Source organism: Megalobrama amblycephala, linkage group LG1 (genome assembly GCF_018812025.1).
Source record: "Megalobrama amblycephala isolate DHTTF-2021 linkage group LG1, ASM1881202v1, whole genome shotgun sequence".
NCBI classification, from domain to species: Eukaryota; Metazoa; Chordata; class Actinopteri; order Cypriniformes; family Xenocyprididae; genus Megalobrama; species Megalobrama amblycephala.
This window is the reverse complement of record NC_063044.1, coordinates 73,318,191-73,340,520: the sequence shown is the minus strand read 5'-3', so window position 1 is coordinate 73,340,520 and position 22,330 is coordinate 73,318,191. Positions and strand designations below refer to the sequence as shown.

Below are 22,330 nucleotides of genomic sequence, written 5' to 3'. Positions count from 1 at the left end.
CTTCGGGAGCATATCCTTCCCAGTCGACAAGGTACTCTAGATGGCCACCACGACGACGGGAGTCCAGAACTTCCTTGACTAGATACGTTGCTCCGTCCTCCACAATGATTGGAGGAGGGGGTTCTTCGGCATCACCAGGCTCTGTGGAGGGAAGAACAGACGGGTGATGAGACTTTAACAGGGACACATGGAATGTGGGGTGAATTCTGACCTCAGGAGGGAGTTGTAGCTGGTATGTGACAGGGTTGATTTGTCTGAGAATGGTGTAGGGGCCAATGAACCTGGGACTCAGCTTCTTGCAGGGCAGGCGCATCCGTATGTCTCTTGTGGATAACCAGACCTTGTCTCCAGGCTGATACACAGGTGCTTGAGATCGGCGAAGATCCGCTGTAAGCCTGCGTCTCCTGAGGGCTCGCTGGAGCTGAAGATGCGCTGAGTCCCAGACCCTCTCGCTCTCCTGGAACCAGTGATCTACTGCTGGGACATCTGATGGTTCCCCATCCCAGGGGAACAGTGTGGGCTGGTAGCCGAGCATGCACTGGAAAGGGGTGAGTCCAGTGGTGGCCCAGCCCAGGAACTGGTTCCAGAAGTCCTGGTGGCCGTGACAGAAGGTACGCAGGAAACGGCCAATCTCCTGTATCTTCCTCTCCGTCTGGCCGTTCGTCTGAGGATGGTATCCAGACGAGAGGCTAATGGTCACATCTAGGAGCTTGAAGAACGCCTTCCAGACGTGAGAGGTGAACTGTGGGCCACGGTCAGATACTATGTCCTCCGGCAGTCCGAACACGGACTGAACACGTGGTTAAACAGGAGTTCAGCAGTGATCAGAGCTGTGGGAAGTCCTGGGAGTGGAACCAGATGACAGGACTTGGAGAATCTGTCCACTACAACCATGATGCAGGTATGTCCATCTGATGCTGGGAGATCTGCGATGAAGTCAACTCCTAGATGTGACCACGGGCGAGTTGGAACGGGCAGAGGTTGTAGTTTCCCAGAGGGAAGATGACGAGGACTCTTTGACATGGCACATTCCCTGCACCCCTTAATGTACCTCCTGACGTCGTTTGCCATGTTGGGCCACCAGAAGCGCTGTTTAAGCAGCGAGAGGGTTTCATTGACCCCTGGGTGGCCAGTGCCCAATGACGCGTGTGAGGAGTGGATGAGTGGAATGCGTCATGTCCGTGGGATGTATTGTAAACCTGGCGGGCAACCCGACGGAGTGTTGGTGGAGGCATTGGACTTGGGTATTGTTTCCTCTGACCAGGTTATGGGACTGACAATGAGCTTCTCCGGGATAATGGGCTCAGGTTCTTCGGAGCTTTCTTCTGGACTGTGAATACGAGATAGAGCATCGACTTTGACGTTCTTTGGACCTGGACGATAGGAAATGGTGAACTGGAAGCGAGTGAAGAATAATGCCCATCTTGCTTGACGCGGATTCAATCGTTTTGCTTCTCGTAGGTACTCCAAATTCTTATGGTCAGTTAGAACTAGAAAGGGGTGTCGAGCTCCTTCGAGCCAATGCCTCCACTCTTCCTGGGTGAGCTTGATGGCGAGTAACTCTCTGTTTCCGATGTCATAATTCTTCTCCACCGGGTTGAGTTTATGGAAGAAGAAGGCACATGGATGGAGTCTACTTGGTTTCCCCTGCTGCTGGGATAGGACTGCTCCCACTCCTGTGGTGGACGCATCGACTTCAACCACAAAAGGGAGTTCTGGATCTGGGTGTACAAGGAAGGGAGCAGTCGTAAAGGCGGTCTTGAGATCTTCAAAGGCCTTATCAGCTGCTGGAGAACAGGACAGAGACTTGGGCTTGTCATGGAGCAGGTTGGTAAGTGGAGACGTGATGGAGCTGTAGTTCTGAATGAATCTTTGATAGAAATTGGCGAAACCTAGGAATCTCTGGAGTTCTTTGATTGTGGTGGGAAGTGGCCAATCCTTGATGGCTGATACTTTCCTCTTGTCCATGCGGACGCCACTGTGATCAATGATGTATCCTAGAAACTGCACTGAGGGCTGGTGAAATGAACACTTTGAGTTTCAGGAACAGGTGGAAAGCCCTCAGACGTTGGAGGACCTCCGCAACGTGATGGCGATGTTCGGCCAGGCTCTGGGAGTAGATGAGGATGTCATCGATGTAAACTATCACAAACTTGTGTAGGAACTCCCGGAGCACCTCATGCATGAAATCCTGGAATACGGAGGGGGCGTTGACAAGTCCATACGGCATAACCAGATATTCGTAGTGGCCAGTAGGTGTCACAAAAGCTGTCTTCCATTCGTCCCCCTCACGTATCCGGATGAGGTTGTAGGCGCTGCCGAGGTCCAGCTTGGTGAACACAGTGGCGCCGCGGAGATGTTCCAGCGCAGATGGGACAAGAGGAAGTGGATATCTGAATTTGACTGTTATCTTGTTTAGTGATCTGTAATCAATGCAAGGCCGCAAGCCTCCGTCCTTCTTGGCCACGAAGAAAAAACTTGAAGCAGCAGGGGAAGTAAACGGTCGGATGTAGCCTTGTGCTAACGCCTCAGTGATGTATTCCTCCATGGCCTTCTCCTCCGGAATGGACAAGGAATATATCTTTCCTCTGGGCACTGGCTCACCGGGGATGAGGTCTATGGTGCAGTCCCATGGCCGATGTGGAGGCAGTTTGGAAGCCTTCTGTTGACAGAAAACGTCACTGAAGTGGGAATAACAGTTTGGTATGTCGATGGATCTCTTTTCCAAAGGACTCTCAATGGAGGTTACACAGACATGGATCTTCTTGGAGCTAGGAATTTTTGGAACTTGATGTGGAACTTGACGTGGAACTGGTAATACCGGGAAACAATCAGGAAAACATTGGTTACCCCCCTTCAGGACGTCTCCTGTCCGCCAGGAGATGATGGGATCGTGCTGCTCCAACCACGGGCGCCCTAGAATCACGTCAGATGTTGAGTCCTCCAGAACCACCATATGATGAACTTGACGGAGAGGACGACCAGTTACGGCATGGATCTGGTATATTTTCGGCGAACTGACGGTCCTGAGGTTGAGCTGGCGACAGAGGGCTCCGGAGATGAAATTTCCAGCTGACCCAGAGTCGATGAAGGCATTGACTGGAATACAAACATCAGCAGCAGTAAGGTTGACGATAATGGTGAGTGGATTTTGGTGATTTAATGCAGGAAGGATGACACCATGGATCGTGTTGGACGAGTGGGGCATTCAGCTCTGATATGCCCTGGGAGACCACAATATAAACAAAGACCCTGGGTCAGCCTCCTCTGTTGCTCAGCTGGTGACAGACGTGATCTGTCGATCTGCATCTCATAGCTGGCTGGTTCTGGGGAGCTGACGGATTCGGGCTGGCGGAGGAATGATGGGAAAAGTTGATGGTTTTGGTGCTCTTCTAGGCACAGCTGCATGCGGGTGGCGAATCTGATGGAGAGTTGGATGAACTTCTCAAGGCCGATGGAATCCTCGTATGCAGCGAGATGCAACTGCACACGTGGATCCAGACCCTGATGATACCTGGAGATGAGGGCTTGTTCATTCCACCCGCTCGCTGCCGCTAGGGTTCGGAACTGTAAAGCATAATCAGAGACAGATAAAACACCTTGTTTTAAGGAACACAGTCTTTCACCAAGAGATGAATCCCATGACGGTTTTCCAAAAACCTTTTTGAAATGACTGATGAAGGTTGAGAGGGATTGCACGACAGGACTGTTCTGTGTCCAAAGGGGCTCTGCCCAGCGGAGTGCTTTTCCGGTGAGTTGTTGAATGATAAAAGCGACTTTTGCTTTATCATCAGGGTACAAGTGCGGTTGCATCTCCAAAACCAGCGAACATTGCAGGATGAATCCGTTGCAATCCACTAGAGCCAGAGAAGGGCGCCGGTCGGGCCATGGGACTGGCTAACACAGATGGAGAAGAAGCGTTGGTGCGGAATGCGGAAGTGCTCTCTAGTGGTGCTGGTGTGGATGTACTGGTGAGAGTGCTACGAAGCACATTTACCAAATCCTGGAATGGATCAGAACTGCTCATCGTGGTTGCTCGACGGTGTTGGTCCGGTCTTCTGTTATGTAACACAGGAGGTTGGAGACACAGGTAACGGTTATGATGTTTATTGAGACAACCAAAGCAGTAGCAGGTGAGTATTTAAGATGAAGTTTCCAGACAGAGTATATATCAAGACAGTAATACTTGACTTGATCTTCACACCAGGTTTGACGAAGGCAGAGAGACGAGAAACCAGCCAGAGGATATATCAAGATAGGAATACTGAACTTGATCTTCACACCAGATTCAGTGATGACCAGGAGACTGAGGACAGCGACTGCACACAGACACTCACGATCGACTGGAGAACATGGAGGATCCAGGAGATACACGGGAGACAGGTAAGGAGTCCGTAAGGTTAGCATCCAGGTAAGTATGCATAAACGAGACCGGACAATGACTGAGTGACTGTGAGCATATTATATAGTGCTGCTGATTGGGCTGGTAATGAGTGTCAGGTGCATGTGATCAGTACTCTGGTGAGGGAGTGCGACGTGATTGGCTGGGTGCAGAGCCTGGTGTGTCTGTGACAGAAGTCAGTTGTAGTTGTTTCTCTTTTCTTCAGTGATTCTGCTTGTTAACAGCAGGTGTTCATCACTAATTCTCAATCATCACTTAATTAATTGCTTAATTATCTCATTAACTTTAACTCTGCTTTAGTGTTATTTGAACACTATTTGCAGAGGGGACCATATGTACTCTGAGCAGAGTTGATTTAACTCTCGAGATTTTGTTGTGTACTTGTTTGAGTATGTTCGGAGATTGTTCAAAAGTAACGTTTCAATAATGTTTGCATAACCAAGATAAAATGTTTTTGAAACATTAAAAAACAACCTGTTTTAAACATTAAACATAACATGTTCTAAGTGTAGACCAAACATTTTTTGGTCCTGAGACTTCCACAGAAGATATTATATATATATATATATATATATATAGACCAATTCTATTATTGATTGCAATCAGGATGTGAAGAGAGTTTCAACCAGTATAACAAAAAGTGTTTATGAAAAACTTTACTTTCCCTACCCTATGAATTTTATTTTTTGTTTTTTGGAATCACATGAAATTTACTACTTTTTATTGTTTGCATTAAGAAGTGAAAACAAAATAACTGTGTTTAAAAATGAACTTAACCATTTTCATAAAGAAATTTACAGTGTTTTTCTGTAGGATAGTAATGGAAAATGTGTAATGGTCAGGAAATTGTTGACATAGCATTGAGGTGTAGTTAAAATCTTTGTACGTTTCATTGTTATCAGAAGGTGTGAAAGTGACGATGAACTAACATCACCTTGTAATCAATGCTATTAAAGGATCAGTTCACTTTCAAATTAAAATTACCGCAAGATTTACTCACCCTCAAGCCATCTTAGGTGTGTATGACTTTCTTCTTTCTAATGAACACAATCTGAGTTATATTAATAAATATCCTGACGCATCCGAGCTTTATAATGGCAGTGAACAAGGTTCATGTGTCACGGTTCATGGGTTCACTGATTCATTCTCGCTCTGTGTGTGTGTGTGTGTGAGTGTGTGTGGTGTTTGGGTGCTGTCAGTGTCAGCTAGTCATTAGCATCGTTTGATGACTTATGAGGCTGATCAGTAACGGGTGCATCTCGTTATCTGTCCTATATGTAGTTGTGTGTTTGCTGTGTTTTTTTGTCAGATCGTTCTGGTGTTCATGTTGTGGTCTCGTGTTCCCAGCAGTTTTCCCATTGTTTCCTTTGAGTTTGTTCAGTTCAAGTGAGGATTCTCTTCCAGCCGTGTTTCTCGGGACTACCGTTTGCCAGAGTGAATTCCAGCCTGCTGCTGTCTTGTTGCCACCCACAGCCTGTTTCTTGCATATATCTGACCATCTTGACCTGTTCCTGTGGCTTTTAATAAACTGTTAACACTCGCTATTGGATCCAGTTTATTTCCTGACATCACGAGTATGAGCTGAAGAAAGTGTCTCCATCCACATCCATCCATCATAAACATACTCCACACGGCTCCAGGGTTCATAAAGGCCTTCTGAAGTGAAGCGATGCTTTTGTGTGTAAAAAAAGAAAAATCCATATTTAACAAGTTATGAAATAAAATAACTAGCTTACGCCAGACCTTATGACTTCCGTATTCAACTTACGAATAAGGTCTTTATTAACCCCCTGGAGCTGTGTGGGTTACATGTTTATGATGGATGGAGACAGTTTCTTCAGATCATACGTGTTGATCCCGCTCACTGCCACTGTAAAGCTCGGATGCGTCAGGATATTTATTAATATATCTGTGATTGTGTTCTTCAGAAAGAAAAAAGTCATATACACCTAAGATGGCTTGAGGGTGAGTAAATCTTGGGGCAATTTTCATTTGAAAGTGAACTAATCCTTTAATGTTGATGCATCATTGTTGACTAAGAAGTGTTTCAGTGGTTGCTTGCTAAGAATGGCATAGTTTAAGAAAGTGATGTGACGTGATGTTCATCGGCCACAGCACCATTCACAGGTCATCTCAGATATATGAAGTATAAAATAAGAAGCTTTACCTGACTGCAGTCTATCTGAAGCTTCTTCAGGCTTTGTAGAACAGATTTTCTTCTTCCGTCTATAAACACTGCTTCATTCTTATCCAGAGAGGGTTCGATTCGCACCTCACCGCTGCAGCGACAGACAGAACAGTCCTGAATTTAACTTATTTGATGTTTAGATATTTAATATTATAGATTTCAATGCAATTAAGTCTGCCGTTTATTTTGAGCAGTTATTCTCACTTAGACTTTAATTGTGTAAGTAACAGTACAAAACTTATTTTAATGCTTCCATGAATCTGAGCAGGATTACACACCTTTCCTGGGGCTTGGATGCACTCATCTATAAAAAAAATAGAGTCCACAGTTTCTGTTATTTGAGATTATATATACATATGCTGTCTATAATACAGCTGATTGTTTCAGACGTCATGCAAATTTACATCCTTATAGTTTTTATTCATACATAAAATATAATGATCAAATTAGCATCACTGTAAAAAAAAAAAAAAAAGTTGTTTTTTTAGCTGTATAAGTCCTTTTAACTTAAATTAAACTGACTTAAAGTTTGTTCCAAACATACAGTTATTTATAGTATATTTAAAGAGCATTACACAGATTTTGATGCATAGAAAATTGAAAACTTTGTCATTGAAATACGAATCCCACAAATCGTTTTTCACCATGGTTGTTTGTTTATGCACTTTTCATAGTGTGCAGTCTCTGCTGTTGACCATGTTTAAATTGTTTTAAAGCAAATTACAGAAAAATGTAATTTAGCCTATAATGCCAATAAACCTTTTAACTGCCTTGCTATTGCTGAAACGACATTATATACTTACTATTCCTGTAAATCCAGAGTCTTCACCAGCAACACCACAGCACCTGTTACCTTGACATCTAGACAGAATGCTCTTTATATGGCTCTGAAACTACACTGCAAGTCCAGACATAATCATGAGGGTGAGGTTATGAATCATAGATCTTATTGAACATGTTTATATAAGGCTCTTTTTTACAGAGAAAAGGCAGAAGACTTCAGACACATTATTAGGGATAGGGACGCTTGCACATGTTAAATGAATAATGTTGTGTGATATTTTGTTTGTTTCTTTAACACACATTAACATTATCATTCAGGGATATTCTAGAAAGTAATTCATTGAAATAAGTCAGTATAATGATCCATATATACAGGCAAGCAGATGTGCCTAGAATACGAACACACTCGCTAAAATGAATGTTACGAGTTTGCCATATAAAACTATTATTAATAACGTCTCGGTTACAAAGGTAACCCTCGTTCCCTGAAGGAGGGAACGGAGACGTACGTCGGACAGACCGATGAATAGGAATCTCGCCAGAGAGGCCAATCTACTTCGAGTGTAACTAAAACGAGCCAATGCACATTGGCATGCAATCATATGCATCAGCTGCTCGCCTCGCAGCGCGGGTATATAATGAGCAGCAGGTGCGTTGCATCTTCAGGTTTTCGCTGAGGAGCCGAACCGGATAGGCGGCAGCATCAGCGGGGTACAGCGACTGTGGCGACGGGAAGCCACATCCTTCCCCGAAGGAGTTATGTGGAGAAGTACATATGGACTAACCCTGTAGGGCTGTGCTACATATGGAAGAGCTGGGGTGACTCCAACCCGATGAAGGGTAGGTTCTCCCAGAGGGAAAGACACGGGCTTCGTTTAGGAGCAACCGTGGAACCAACCATATGGGATCCCCGTAGGGTCACACATATGGAACCCAGCCTAAACCCGGTTCTCAAGGATACAACGGAGTATAGGCCTGGCACCAGACGCTCCGCCACGTCGGCTGCCGAAGGGATATCGGAGGACTCGACAGGGTCTGCCTTGTAGGGACTCTCTGGAGAAAAGTAGCGCATGTAGCGCAGCAAGCCGACACTAAGCCGGGGCCTCTCCGTGCCTCTGACCTGTGGCGAGAACACGGGAGGAGACCAGCTCGACACGAAGGCTATAGTATCTAGCGAACGTGTTAGGTGTCGCCCAGCCCGCAGCTCTACAAATGTCTGTCAGCGAGGCGCCACGAGCCAGCGCCCAGGAGGATGCGACACCTCTCGTGGAGTGAGCATGCAACCTGAGCGGGCAGGGCACGCCCTGAGCTTGGTAAGCCAGGGCGATGGCATCCACTATCCAGTGGGCCATCCTCTGCTTGGAGACAGCCTTTCCCTTCTGCTGGCCTCCATAACAGACAAAGAGCTGGTCTGAGGTCCTGAGGCTTTGGGTTCTGTCTATGTACAGTCGCAAAGCGCGAACTGGACAGAGTAAAGCCAGGGCTGGGTCTGCCTCCTCCGAGGGCAGCGCTTGCAGGCTCACCACCTGGTCCCTGAAGGGAGTGGTAGGAACCTTGGGCACATAGCCAGGCCGGGGTCTTAGTACCACGTGGCTATCAACCGGCCTGAACTCCAGGCACGATTCGTCGACCGAAAATGACTGCAGGTCCCTACCCTCTTGATGGAGGCCAATGCAACCAGCAGCAAAGTCTTCATAGACAGAATCTTTAAGTCTGCCGATTGCAAAGGCTCAAAGGGAGCAATCTGAAGTGCTCTTAGCACCAGAGCGAAGTCCCAAGAGGGTATGGAGGGGGGACGAGGAGGATTTAACCGTCTCGCCCCCCTAAGGAACCTGACGACCAGGTCGTGCTGACCAACAGATTTGCCATCTATGTGGTCTTGGTAGGATAGCAGCAGTATGGACTTTGAGGGTGGAGGGGGACAGCCTACGCTCCAACCCTTGCTGCAAGAAGGAAAGCACGACTCCGATCGAGCATCTTCGGGGGTCTTCTCGGCGAGAAGAGCACCACTCGACGAACAGGTTCCACTTCGAGGCGCAAGCACGTCTCGTAGACAGTGCACGTGCCGAAGTGATGGTGTTAAGTACCTCAGGCGGTAAGTCACCTAGAACCTCCGCGTCCTGTCCAGGGACCAGACATGGAGTTTCCAGAGGTCTGGACGCGGGTGCCAAAGAGTGCCCCGTCTCTGAGAAAGCAGGTCCTTCCTCAGAGGAATGGGCCAGGGAGGGGCTGTCATGAGGAGTGAGAGTTCTGGGAACCAGGTCCGGTTGGGCCAGTAGGGCGCAACTAAGAGGATCTGCTCCTCGTCCTCCCTGACTTTGCACAGGGTCTGTGCAAGGAGGCTCACTGGGGGAAACGCATATTTGCGAAGGCCCCGGGGCCAGCTGAGTGCCAGTGCGTCTGTCCCGAGTGTTCCCTCGGACAGGGGGTAAAACAACTGGCAGTGGGAGGTTTCCGGTGAGGCAAACAGGTCTACCTGAGCCTCTCCGAACTCTCTCAAGATCAGCTGGACCACCTGGGGGTGGAGTCGCCACTCTCCTGGCAGCTCAGCTCGTGATAGCTCGTCGGCAACATGGCTGAGCACACCAGGGACAAGAATGGCACGAAGCGACCTCAGACGCTTCTGACTCCAGAGGAGGAGATGGCGGGCGAGTTGCGACATGCGACGGGAGCGTAGACCACCTTGACGGTTGATGTACGCAACGGTCGCAGTGTTGTCCGTACGGACCAGTACATGCTTGCCCCGTAGCGGCCCTTTGAGGCAGCTCAGAGCAAGACGTAGTGCTAGCAACTCGAGGCAATTGATGTGCCAATGCAGATGGGGTCCCGTCCAAACCCTGACACTGCATGCCCGTTGTACGTGGCACCCCAGCCGGTGGCAGAAGCATCTGTGAATACCACAGCATGCCGGGACACTTGTTCTAGGGGCACTCCTGCCCGGAGAAACAAAGGGTCCGACCACGGACTGAAGGCTTGGCGGCACTCCTGAGTGATTGGCACCCGGAACGTGCCGCGTTGCCACGCCCATCTCGGGACTCGGCCGTAAAGCCAGTGTTGAAGCAGTCTCATATGAAGCAGACCGAGCGGGGTTACTGCCGCCATGGCCGCCATATGCCCCAGGAGCCTCTGAAAGAATTTCAGTGGGACCGCTGTCCTGCCATTGAACGTATTCAGGCAGTTCAACACCGACTGAGCACGTTCCTCTGTGAGGCGTGCTATCTGTTCGACCGAATCCAGCTCCATACCGAGAAAAGAGATCCTCTGCACAGGGGAGAGTTTGCTCTTTTCCCAGTTGACCTGAAGACCCAACTGGCTGAGGTGACTGAGCACCAAGTCCCTGTGTTCGCACAACCGATCCCGAGACTGTGCTAGAAAGAGCCAGTCGTCTAGATAGTTGAGAATGCGAACACCCTGTTCTCTCATGGGAACGAGGGCTCCCTCCACGACTTTCGTGAAGACGCGGGGATACAGGGCCAGCCCGAAGGGTAGGACTCTGTACTGATATGCTCGACCTTCGAACGCGAATCTCAGGAATGGCCTGTGTCGCGGAAGAATCGAAACGTGGAAGTACGCGTCCTACAGGTCGATCGCTGCAAACCAATCTCGGGGACGGATGCACTCGAAAATGCGTTTCTGCATGAGCATTTTGAACGGTAGCAGAGACGGGAGGCGTCATCTACCCGCAATGGACACAGCAGAGCCTGCTGGGCCGGGGTTTCTTGCAGGGGACGACACCCTTGGCGACGAGCAGACTGAGGGGCGGCCCAAGAGGAACTCAATGGTTTGTCATGGGAAGCTCCCCGATCCGCTATTAACTGAGAACCGCTGGGCTCAGTCCTCGACAGTGTCACCGAAAAGGCCACCTCGTAAGATGGGAGCATCGAGAAAGCATTTAGCTTGACAACCTCTCGCACCTCACAAGGTAAGCCAGGGGGCACTTCTGGACCACTGAGGTGGACATCGTCTGGCTGAGGGCCTGCGCCGTGACTTTGATCACGGTTAGTCAACAAGCGCAGCTCAACCCCAGCACAGAACTACCCTCATGCAAAAAGAGTGCCTTGGCCTCACATGCAGGGTGGGTGTGGTCTGTGTACAGCCACCCCATCCAAGAGGGTAGTGAGAGAGGAAAAACTTATGCAGATTTTGGCACTTTTGGCATTCCATATTTATGGCACAAATATACCCCCATACTGCCAAGTTTTCCATGCACATCTGGAAGACCCAGGAAAGCATGGCTGTAAACTCCGAATCTGAGTCAGCATAAGCACACACCATTACAGTGGGCAGCGTCACCCTCATTTCCAGAGCATAACAGCACTCTCTCCGATGCTGCAATCGACGTCTGTCCCTCAGCTGGAGCTCTGAATGAAATGCTAGGTTCCCCTATGAGAAGGACCAGCAATCCAATCCAGAAACTGCACAGCTTGCAATGCGCTAGAGAGGGAGGGGCCCTAGGGGTTGGTTCCCCGAAGGAACCCCTCAACCTCATGTCACCCAAGCCATATCAGCAAAGTAGACCTCTTCTGGTGCACCAGAGAGGGCGCTACAATGGAGATTATGCAAGGGAACCGCGCATCTAGAGCGCAGAGCGAGCGCTGGGTTGCCGTGACAACCCGCGCTGCAGCCTGGCAGCTCGACGGCACACGACACGCAGAGGAGCGAGAGGTTTGCTCTCGTTGATCTCCACGATCTCCCAGAGTGTTGGGCAGACCCGCGGCTGTGCTTTTACACACAAGCGGCAGCTGGCCAACAACAGAGGGGACTCAAGCTTCCCGGAGAAAGAAGAGTCACGACTGGCGTGTCGACGTGATCATGTTCTCATATGAAAACATGAAACACCCACGAACATCGTTTCAGCACGCGCCCAGACACGTGGCCGTCAGTGAGGACAGGAACGACCGCATCCAGAAACACAAGTAGGATGTCATCTTTAAAAAGACGCAAATCTACTTGTGTAAGCTCTTTCAGGGATTTTACTCTTTTAAAAGTGCTGAAGCACGCAGGGGAACGGCCGCCGCAACACAGACAGGGATTGTGTGCAGCCTGTCGTGTGCTCTCTCTCTCTCTTTGAAGGCGCTCACTCTTACCAGCCGTAAAAACGGCTTTTCAGCGCTCAAAAGCGCACCGTACCGGCCGTGAGAACAGCCTTCTGACGCTGTCAAACAGCTATTTGCTCAAAAACGGCAAACGAAACAAAAACAGAAAAAGAGAGGACTTCGACCCCGCTGCTGTGCTGTTCGCCCGCACTCGGAAAAAAGAGAAGTTCAACCAAAAAGCTTGACTCGTCTTCTAGCAGACACTCGCTTGCAGAGAACAGGAACAAACACCGTTCGGCTCCGAAGCGAAAAGCTGAAGATGCAACGCACCTGCTGCTCATTATATACCCGCGCTGCGAGGCGAGCAGCTGATGCATATGATTGCATGCCAATGTGCATTGGCTCGTTTTAGTTACACTCGAAGTAGATTGGCCTCTCTGGCGAGATTCCTATTCATCGGTCTGTCCGACGTACGTCGAACGTGACCGACTGAATGGGAACATGCTGCTTAAGACAGTGATTTTGGAGGACCAAATTCCATTCCACAAAAGGTTCTTTTAGATTTTAAAAAAATTCTTTACACAGAGAAAAAATAGTTATTTTAATAACAGTTCACTGTAAGGTTTCTCGCTGCAAAAAAACATCCTTTTGTAACCTTTATTTTTAATAGTATAATTTAAAAATATCGTCTTCGATGCCATTGTCTTAGCAGTAGATAGTGTTTTTGACATGAGAAACTCTCACAATCTCACCTGACCTGAGAACGTTTACTCGCATGGAGGAACTCTCGTGATATCGTCTGAGAAAGTGAGTGCAATTGATCTCAGACTAACAGATAAAGTGTCTTTTGCCGATCAACATCTATTCAGACTTCCTTGTAATAAACACGACAAAATAAACAATTAATGAATTGACTATTTCACCATTCAATTTCCACCTCTTTCAACCACAAATGATGTTAAAACAAATATACTTTGTATATTAAACAGAATATTGAAACAAAATGAAATATGGCTTTGTATATTGAACAGAACTATGATTGTTACACTCACGTTGTTAGTCAGTGTGACTTTTTATAGTACACCTTTTAACCCTAGGATTATTCAGGTAGGGTAAGGTTGGTCAAATCTAGCCTAAACCATAAAGTACTCACCCGCAGGTTGAAGTCCTTCAGGGATGACGTAGTCTTGTGGTTGTTCTTTATTGAGACTCAGTTTGTAGTTACAAGTAAAGTATCATGGAAGGCAATCGTAACAATAAAAATACTTTGGTTACAATACAAAGCAGTTGATGCAAAATAAAACTTAAAGCTAAAAAGCTCTATAAGTTTTTATCCAGCAATATTGGAGATGCTGTTTAGCACCCCTGGTTAGGGCATCAGGTGTTGTTTAACGCTTAATGCAGGCAGCATCTGAGGAGGCCTTTTACTCCTCAGACTTTTACACTACTTTTTGAGAAATTGCAACTTCATCGATTGATCAACGCCTTGTATAATCTAATCTTTCAGTTATAGGCGTATCAGTCTCTGTATCTTTTGCTTACTAAGCCTGACGTCCTTCCTCTTGGCTTACGCTGTTGTCTTCTTCTAGCACTCTTCCTTTTCTTCACTGAAATCTTCATCTGGATCACCTCCGCCTGAGGTTGCAACATGCTCTCTTCATCCTTATTGTTAAACTTTGTGGTTGGTTACAAACATCAAACTCAAAAACCTAACTTTCACAACTGTTGCTTAGTCATCTTATCTTATAACAAACAAAGGAAGTATTGCGGTTACTTAATTGCATAATCATTCAAGCATTCAAGCATATATGGCATTAACTTAAAAGCAAAAAAGCAAGCAAATAACAGCACTGAAATTGGCAAATAGCAATATCAATCTCAATATCCAAAACAACGTGTTCAGCATCAGCCAATACTGAGCCGGCGTTCTGATATAGAACCCCGGAAGAGCTGGGGCCCGTTTCAGAAAGGAGGTTAAGTGAAAACTCTGAGTATGTTAACCCTGAAATAAGGGAAACTCTGGGTTTTCCGTTTCAGAATGAGAGGCATGTCAAACCCAAGAAAGCAGGGTAAGTCAAGCCTGTTTCTGAAAGAGAGGTAACTTATACTCAGAGTCAGTTACCATGGTAACTTACTCTGTGAACCTAACCTGGTCGGGAGCAGGTTGTCTTCGGTAAACCCAGAGTTTATTTCTCCTCCCTCTTTTAAAAGTGCAAGTAATGTTTAAATAGTTAACTCATTCATTCACACTGCAAAAATGCTTTTTCTTACTGAGTATTTTTTGCCCTATTTCAAGTACAAATATCTAAAAAATTCTTAAATCAAGATGGATATTCTATATAAGAAAATGATATAAGATATTTAGTCTTGTTTCCTGGGATCTAAATTAAGTGCATTTTACTTAAGTAAAATGAGCAATATCTGCCAGTGTGGTAATAAAAATAATCTTAATGCAAATGGAAAACAAGATTATTCAGAGTGTCTATTACTAAGTACAAATTTACAGTAGCTCCGCCCACCAATGTCAGACCAGGTTAAAATTGACCCACATTCTTGTGGCTGATTGACTGGGTTCGAATCTACCTTCTGCTGAGCTCCCTATTGCCCCTTTTCCCATCCCATATCACATCAGAAAGGCATTTATTTTCAATAAAAATGAAGAAAATGTTCTAAAAGTGGAAGTAAATTGCCTAACGAGTGTTTAATAATGATAAAATCATTTACACTCTTATTATTGCATGCTGTTAAATTTTTTATTTCTTTCTTGTTTTTTGCATGTGGGATACCATGAAAATGAATATTAGTTCAATAACTTACCATTCTACCAGTTTTCACCTTTGATATTATAACAGTGATAAGAATTAAACTTGCATTGACTCAAAAGTATCCAGACGTTCTTTTGTCGCGTGCTGTTGCCATGGTGAATCGTAATATCGGAGCTCCATTGATGATGGCTTTTCATAGTCGTGGCGCACGCGCTTAACTCCGAGTCAACCCACTCAGAGTCGACTGAACTAACTCAATTCAGCTGTTCTGAACTGAAATCTCAGGGTTTCCCATCTCAGAGTAAGTCAACTCAGAGTTCAAGTTTCAACTCAGAGTTGGTTGGTTTTGTGTCCCTAAGCTGCAGCCTCAAAAAGAGCGTCACACCCCTCTATAGCATACTCATTTCCCTATTAGCCCCAAGCTCCACACAACCAATCTCAAGCCAATTAGGACTCCCTCAGGCTTTATTAGCTGCACCTGTGCCAACAGCTTTCCCTTTTTGTTGCATGTTGCTGTACGGTGCAGAGGACCGATTCTTCCTCCTTTCTTTTTCCTTTGTGTGCGTAATTGGCTATATAAGTGCTTTTGTTGATATTTAGAGATTATTTGGTTTGAATTATAAGTTTGGCCTGAATGTGTTCATTTCAGGCTCATTATTTTTTCCTCATGTATTGTTTATATTACTTGATTACATGTGAATTCAATGGAGTATTTGTAGTTGCCTTGTAACTGATTTACCATTGGTAAACTAAAACTCTGTATTTCTCTGTTCTATTGTAGAAACCACACGCTCGCATGCAGACACATGCACATATACACACAAAACCTTTTTTGTGTGCAAACTCCTATACCTGAGTGACTAGACTGGACCTGTTCTTACCGACAGCCCCACTGGCTTCAGTATTGAGCACAGTGTTCAGCCGTCAAAGAAAAGACTGGTTTAAAAACAATAGCAAAAAAAAAAAAGAAATACGACAATGGATGGCGAACTTGACGAGCGTTTGTGCGATGAGATTAGAAAGTACCCACATCTGTACAATTGATGTTTGAAAGAGTACAAAGATGTGTTTAGGATGGCAAATTTATGGAGGGAGATATGCACCAGAACTAACTCAGTGTTTCCCAACCACGTTCCTGGGGCCCGTTACAATAAAGAGGTTCAACCAACTCTGAGTTAAAACTTGAACTCAGTTCAACTCTACTCTACTCTACTCTACTCCACACTAGCAGATATTGATAATTTTACTTAAGTAAAATGCACTTAATTTAGATCCCCCAGGAAACAAAACTAAATATCTTATATCATTTTCTTATATAGATTCAAGAATTTTTAGATATTTGTACTTGAAATGGGATGAAAAATACTCATTTTTGCAGTGTGAATGAATGAGTGAACTATTTAAACATCACTTACACTTTAAAAAGGGGGAGGAGACCAAAGGAAACTCTGGGTTACCAAAGAAAACCTGCTCCTGACCAGGTTAGGCTCACAGAGTAAGTTACCATGGTAAGTGACTCTGAGTATAAGTTACCTCTCTTTCAGAAACAGGCTTGACTTACCCTGCTTTCTCAAGTTTGACATATTTCCCATTCTGAAACAGAAAACCCAGAGTTTCCCTTATTTCAGGGTTAACATACTCAGGTGTTTTCACTTAACCTCCTTTCTGAAACAGGCCCCTGGAGGCACACCAACACTGCACATTTTGCATGTCTCCTCAATTAAACACACCGGATTAGGGTTATTAGCTCATTAGTGACTCAAAGATCTAAAATGGGTGTGTCATGCAAAATGTGCAGTGTTGGTGTGCCTCCAGGAATGTGGTTTGGAAACACTGTATTAAATAATGTTAACAAAGACGACATGTATTGCTCATTGTCATTTAATGGATTAACCAACATGAGAACTTACTGTAAAATGTTACTCAATAAACCCGCTTTATACAAACATTTTTGGACTTTAATTTGCAGCAGATAAATACGGGAATATCAAAGGCTGGATGTTACAGATGATGAAACAAAATGTTACTTTAATAGCACTGAGATAATCATTGAATTTTTTTGTTTTTTGTGTGTTTTTATCATTTTTATTAGTTATAGTATATCTTTTGTTAATTTTTATTTCAGTTTTAGATTATTTAAGTACATCAAGTTAAACTAAATGAAAATGAGAAATGTTGGCATGTTGCAACTAGCTGAAATAAAACAAGGTTGATGTTTATTGTATTTATTTTAAGAAGAGTTTTTTTTTTTTTTTTTTTTTTTTGTGAATTATAACTAGCTTGGTAAAATCTGTTGTCAGATTTCCATGAATGTAATGCTTTTATTTCACAATCTCAACATCACACCCTTTTAAAGAGAACTCTAACTGTAAAGGAAGAAGGTAGTGGCATCACAGTCATACAGCAGAACCAAACAAAATCACACCAAAATCAATATACAGACACAGACAAAATTGTTGGTACCCTTGATAAATATGATCAAAGGTGACTGTAAAAATAAATCTGCATTGTTAATCCTTTTGAATTTTAATTCATAAAATTAGCAAAAATCTAATCTTTCATTGAAGGAAAGGAATTGAAAGTGGAGGGCAAAAAAAAAAAAAAAAAATCACATTATGAAATAAATGTTTTTCTCCAAAACACATTCATTCAATAATTTTTGCAACCTCCTTTTCCCAAGATAACAGCTCTGACTCTTCTTCTATAATGCTGATGAGTTTGGAGAACACCTGACAGGAGATCAGAGATCATTCCTTCATGCAGAATCTCTCCAGATCATGAAGTCTAGACTAGATTAATGTAATGCATTTCTAGCTGGTTGTCCTGCTTCCTCAATAAACAAGCTACATTTAGTTCAGTTCAGTGAATTCTCCCGTCACAGGAGGAAGTTTATCATGTCACTTGAACACATAACTAAACTGAATTGTAAACTGAAAGGTCTATAATAAATGCCATCTTTGTATTTCATCGGCATTAGATTAATAAATAAAAAAATAAATAGAAGTATTCATGGCAGAAATGTTAAATCACTAAATATTAATTGGTAACATACATTTTAATACAAATATATTTACATTTTAATACTCTGCTTTAATTAGATCTATCCTTTCCATTTGATAATTTTATGTAATATTTATTTTTAAAAAGTTTTAATTTTATTACATTTACATTTTTTGATTATATAGTAAAAAATAAATAAATAAATAAATAAAAAATTAAAAATAAATACTACCATTCTACAGTTTCTCACTTCTATAGTGTCCAAGCAGTGAAGATTGAGCTCTGGCTCCCTCTTGTTTAACTTGTATCATATTACACCTGAGCAGCTTCCATAATTTGCGATTAATACTCTTAATGTTTATTGATAGTTCCAGTGCTTGATCCTCTACGTATTCCTGTATTTTCTAATGTACTCAATATTATTTAAGTCTGTTTAGTTTGTGTCAGAAATTTCTATTAGGATATTATTACATTTCTTGAACCTTGTGAAATTAATAAGACCATTTCAAACATTCATTTCAATAATATTATTATATAACAGGTAATATATAATATGGATTTTGTTGTGCCATTGCCTGGAGCCATTTAGCCTTAGTGACCGCACGGATCTACCTTATATATTACCTTATATAATATATACGGCATATACCTGCATATCACATAGACTACATCCCCCTCAGCAGAAATCCCGCAAACACGCTACTGTATATTAGTATTCTTATGGCTTGATTTGATTGAAATATGTAGCTGTGTATTTGGGTCACATCAATTTAAGGTCGTTTTAAACTATTTGAAAACTGCTTTAGACTGGATTACTGTAATGCATTACTAGGTGTTTGTTCTGCATCCTCGATGAAAAAGTTACAGTTAATCCAAAATGCAGCTGCTAGAATTCTTACCAGGGTAGCGTTTCCCAAAAGCATCGTAAGCCTAAGTTGATCGTAGCTCCATTGGTTTCAATGGAGCTACGATCAATTTAGGCTTACGATGCTTTTGGGAAACGCTACCCAGGTCAAGAAAATATGATCCTATCACCCCAATTTTATCATCTCTACCTATTAAGTTCTATATCGATTGTAAAGTATTGATACTCACTGCTTACTAAATGGTCTAGCTTCTTTGTATTTAACCTTCTATCACGCTACAATCCATCAAGCTCTCTAAGGTCACAAAACTCTGGATTAGATACCTAGGATATCTAAATCCACTAAAGGAGGGAGAGCGTGTCTAGATTAAAGATACATGTCTTCAGCCAAGCATTCTCATTACACATTTCATAAACTTGTTATATCTGATGAAATTGTAACAAATGCACATACTTGAATACATCACGTTAATTAACCATAAGACTAGTATTATCTTAGAGCTGTTACATTTCTAGGATTTTGACATTACATTCACAGTCACCAATGACTATAACAAATCACTGTTGATAGTAACATAGAAACATGAATTTTCTGTAAATTTGCTTTGAAATGTGGTAAATGTGTGATACACATAAACATACTGTATGTTCAAAATACAAGAAAGGTTATAAACCAACATATTGTAAGGCTTGATTTTCCTGCTAAACGAAAACTGAGATCAAGCATCCTGCAATAAAGCAATAAAGCGTATCTGGAGAGAAGATCTTAAAAGAATAGCATAGGACAACGCCTTGCCCCCACACATCTACAGTATGCAAACCCCCCACCACACACACACAAACTCTCCTTCCCCCTGACTGAAAGTTAGTCAACATGTTTAATGAAGAAGATGGAAAACTAAGGAAAATTCTGTCCTCTTTTTGGGTGGTGTCTCTTCTCCTCTCCCCCAAAACAGGTGTTGGTGTAATAAACATTTATGATCCTTTTGTTCTGGTTCTGGTATAAAAGGTAAAGAGCAAAGCAGTCATGTGGGATCTTCTGCAGGCCCCCACAGAGAGGTGGGTGAATGTCTGAGGACATTCACCCATCCCTGTGTATATATGCATTTCTTTGAGTAATCGATGTTATGCATTTATTATTTCTGAATTGGCTTCTAATTGTCTAATTGTGATGTAATTGGCATGATCCATTTTTACTTGACAAATAAAATGTTATATTTGATTTACTCTGGATTCTTCTGAAATCATTATGACCGGTAGATTATTGGAGTCCATATTTCCGCAAATCTGCGTCAGGATAGATTAAAACTAAAGGCTCAATGAAAGGAGCATGTTGCACATCATGGGACCTTTTGATTTTTGTTTATCAACTGGCTTAGCAAGTTGCAGTATCGTGACTAAGAAAACTGTGTTTTTGTATGAACAAGCATGTGGCGGTTCGACTCAAATGCATTAGTAAACTCTGCACCCTCTGACTAAGACCAGAACTGGCGAGTTTGTGATCGTGAAAAGAACTAAAACGGCCGAAGTGACTTTTCTAAGTGATATGGGTCCGTAATGAAAGAATAATTGAAAATAAGAGATACTCAGAATAATCAAATATCTAAATTAATACATAACAAATGATTAATTTCTAATTGGAGACACAACCCTTAGAATAAGAATCATTTGAAATTGGAGTCAGATTAAACGAGTGAAATTAAGTGAACTTCACAGAGACGCTGAAAAGGCATACACGCGTTAACCTTCCCCGTCCTGTGGGAAACCGTCATTGGACCCATTAGGCGGGCCTTACAATATATATATACACACAAACTAAAAAAATATATAAATCATTTACATACATGCATATATATATATATATATATATATATATATATATATATATATATTTATTTATTAGGACTTTAAAAAAAAAAAAAAATATATATATATATATATATATATATATATATATATATATATATATATAAATTAGGGCTGTCAACATTAATGCATGCAATTAATTCAAAATCCCAAAATATTTTAATGCATATTGTAACAAATTCACACAAAAATTATGTCAACATGCCCATCTTAGCGAGTATCCTAACAAACATAGTAGGTTATGTCTTAAAAGAAAAACGAGACAAACAGTGCATGTGTATCAGTCTCAGTGTACTGGATCTTTGTATTATGTCTTAAAGGGACAGCAGTCTAAAAATCCTGCGTTCTGTGTTTAATGTTAATCATAAGAAGAAGAAATCACTTCTGACTGAATAGCTTTTGTAACTTAATGTTTCATCTTTATTTAATTATTCAAATTAGTTTTTATGCAGTGGTTTTATATTTGATTACAATTTATGTTTCTGAAAACTATTGTTAGATAGTTGAAAAACATGTAAAGCATTGTTGATTTTTATTATTATTATTATTTTTTTTTTTATGGTTGCTTTGGTGTACATAAATGTATGAATTATATTAAGTCATATAATTTGGTTATTTGGTGTCCTTTTTTGGAAAGGCATCTAAATTTACCTTGAAAAATACCTTGTTTTGTGAAAAGCACACTTCAATCTGATGGTTTACTTTGTTGGATAAAGGCAATGATGGCAAAATGGACATGTTAAACAAGATAAATGGTGTATGCTTAATTTCACGATAAGTGTGCGATTAATCGCGATTACAAAAAAAAAAAAAAAATCTATTGACAGCCCTAATATAAATAAATCGATTTTTTTATTCCAGAATCTAAACTCATATTAAATTGCTTCATTTTAGTCCTTGCTTATAGTCGAGAAATCTGCAGCTCCTGCTGCCAAAGAGGAGGAGTCAGAGGAGTCTGATGAGGACATGGGCTTCGGCCTGTTTGATTAAACCGCTGAATGAACATCAGTGTCAGTTTACCACCAATAAAACATCTGTTGTGACTCTTGTGTGTTTGGATTGGTGTGCTCACATGTTTTGTGTAGAAATTGTAAATCTTGCTGTTGATTAATTCCTTTAAACGTTTAGTTTTCAAATGCACAGGTAGCTTTATCAATAGGTCATTTTCACCACAAAAACATGTCATTGCAAATAACTAAACTTAATTCTTCATAGTGAAAACATTTCAGGATTTGTTTTACTTGGTTCAGATAGAAGTCAAACAATGCGATCCCTGGATGCTAACGAAATATTACACCTTTATACTGGATTTTTTTTTACTGTAAATGTAACGCATGAATTAAACCAACGTTCTCCTAAATATTTGTTGCTATAGGGCAGAATAACATTTCTATGCTTGATCCTTTACTGCTTGTAGTTTCTAAA

General features: G+C 42.7%; 1 long non-coding RNA gene and 1 pseudogene across 1 annotated transcript; both read right to left on the bottom strand.

Moving 5' to 3' along the window:
- LOC125278694 overlaps window positions 1-22,330 on the bottom strand; it is a 368,525-nt pseudogene that overhangs the window by 205,536 nt on the left and 140,659 nt on the right.
- On the bottom strand, window positions 6,384-7,757 carry LOC125249010. Its single transcript, XR_007180473.1, has 3 exons — window positions 7,394-7,757; window positions 6,869-6,894; window positions 6,384-6,681 (listed from the first exon to the last, which is right to left on the bottom strand). It is a non-coding gene; the product is annotated as an uncharacterized LOC125249010 (long non-coding RNA).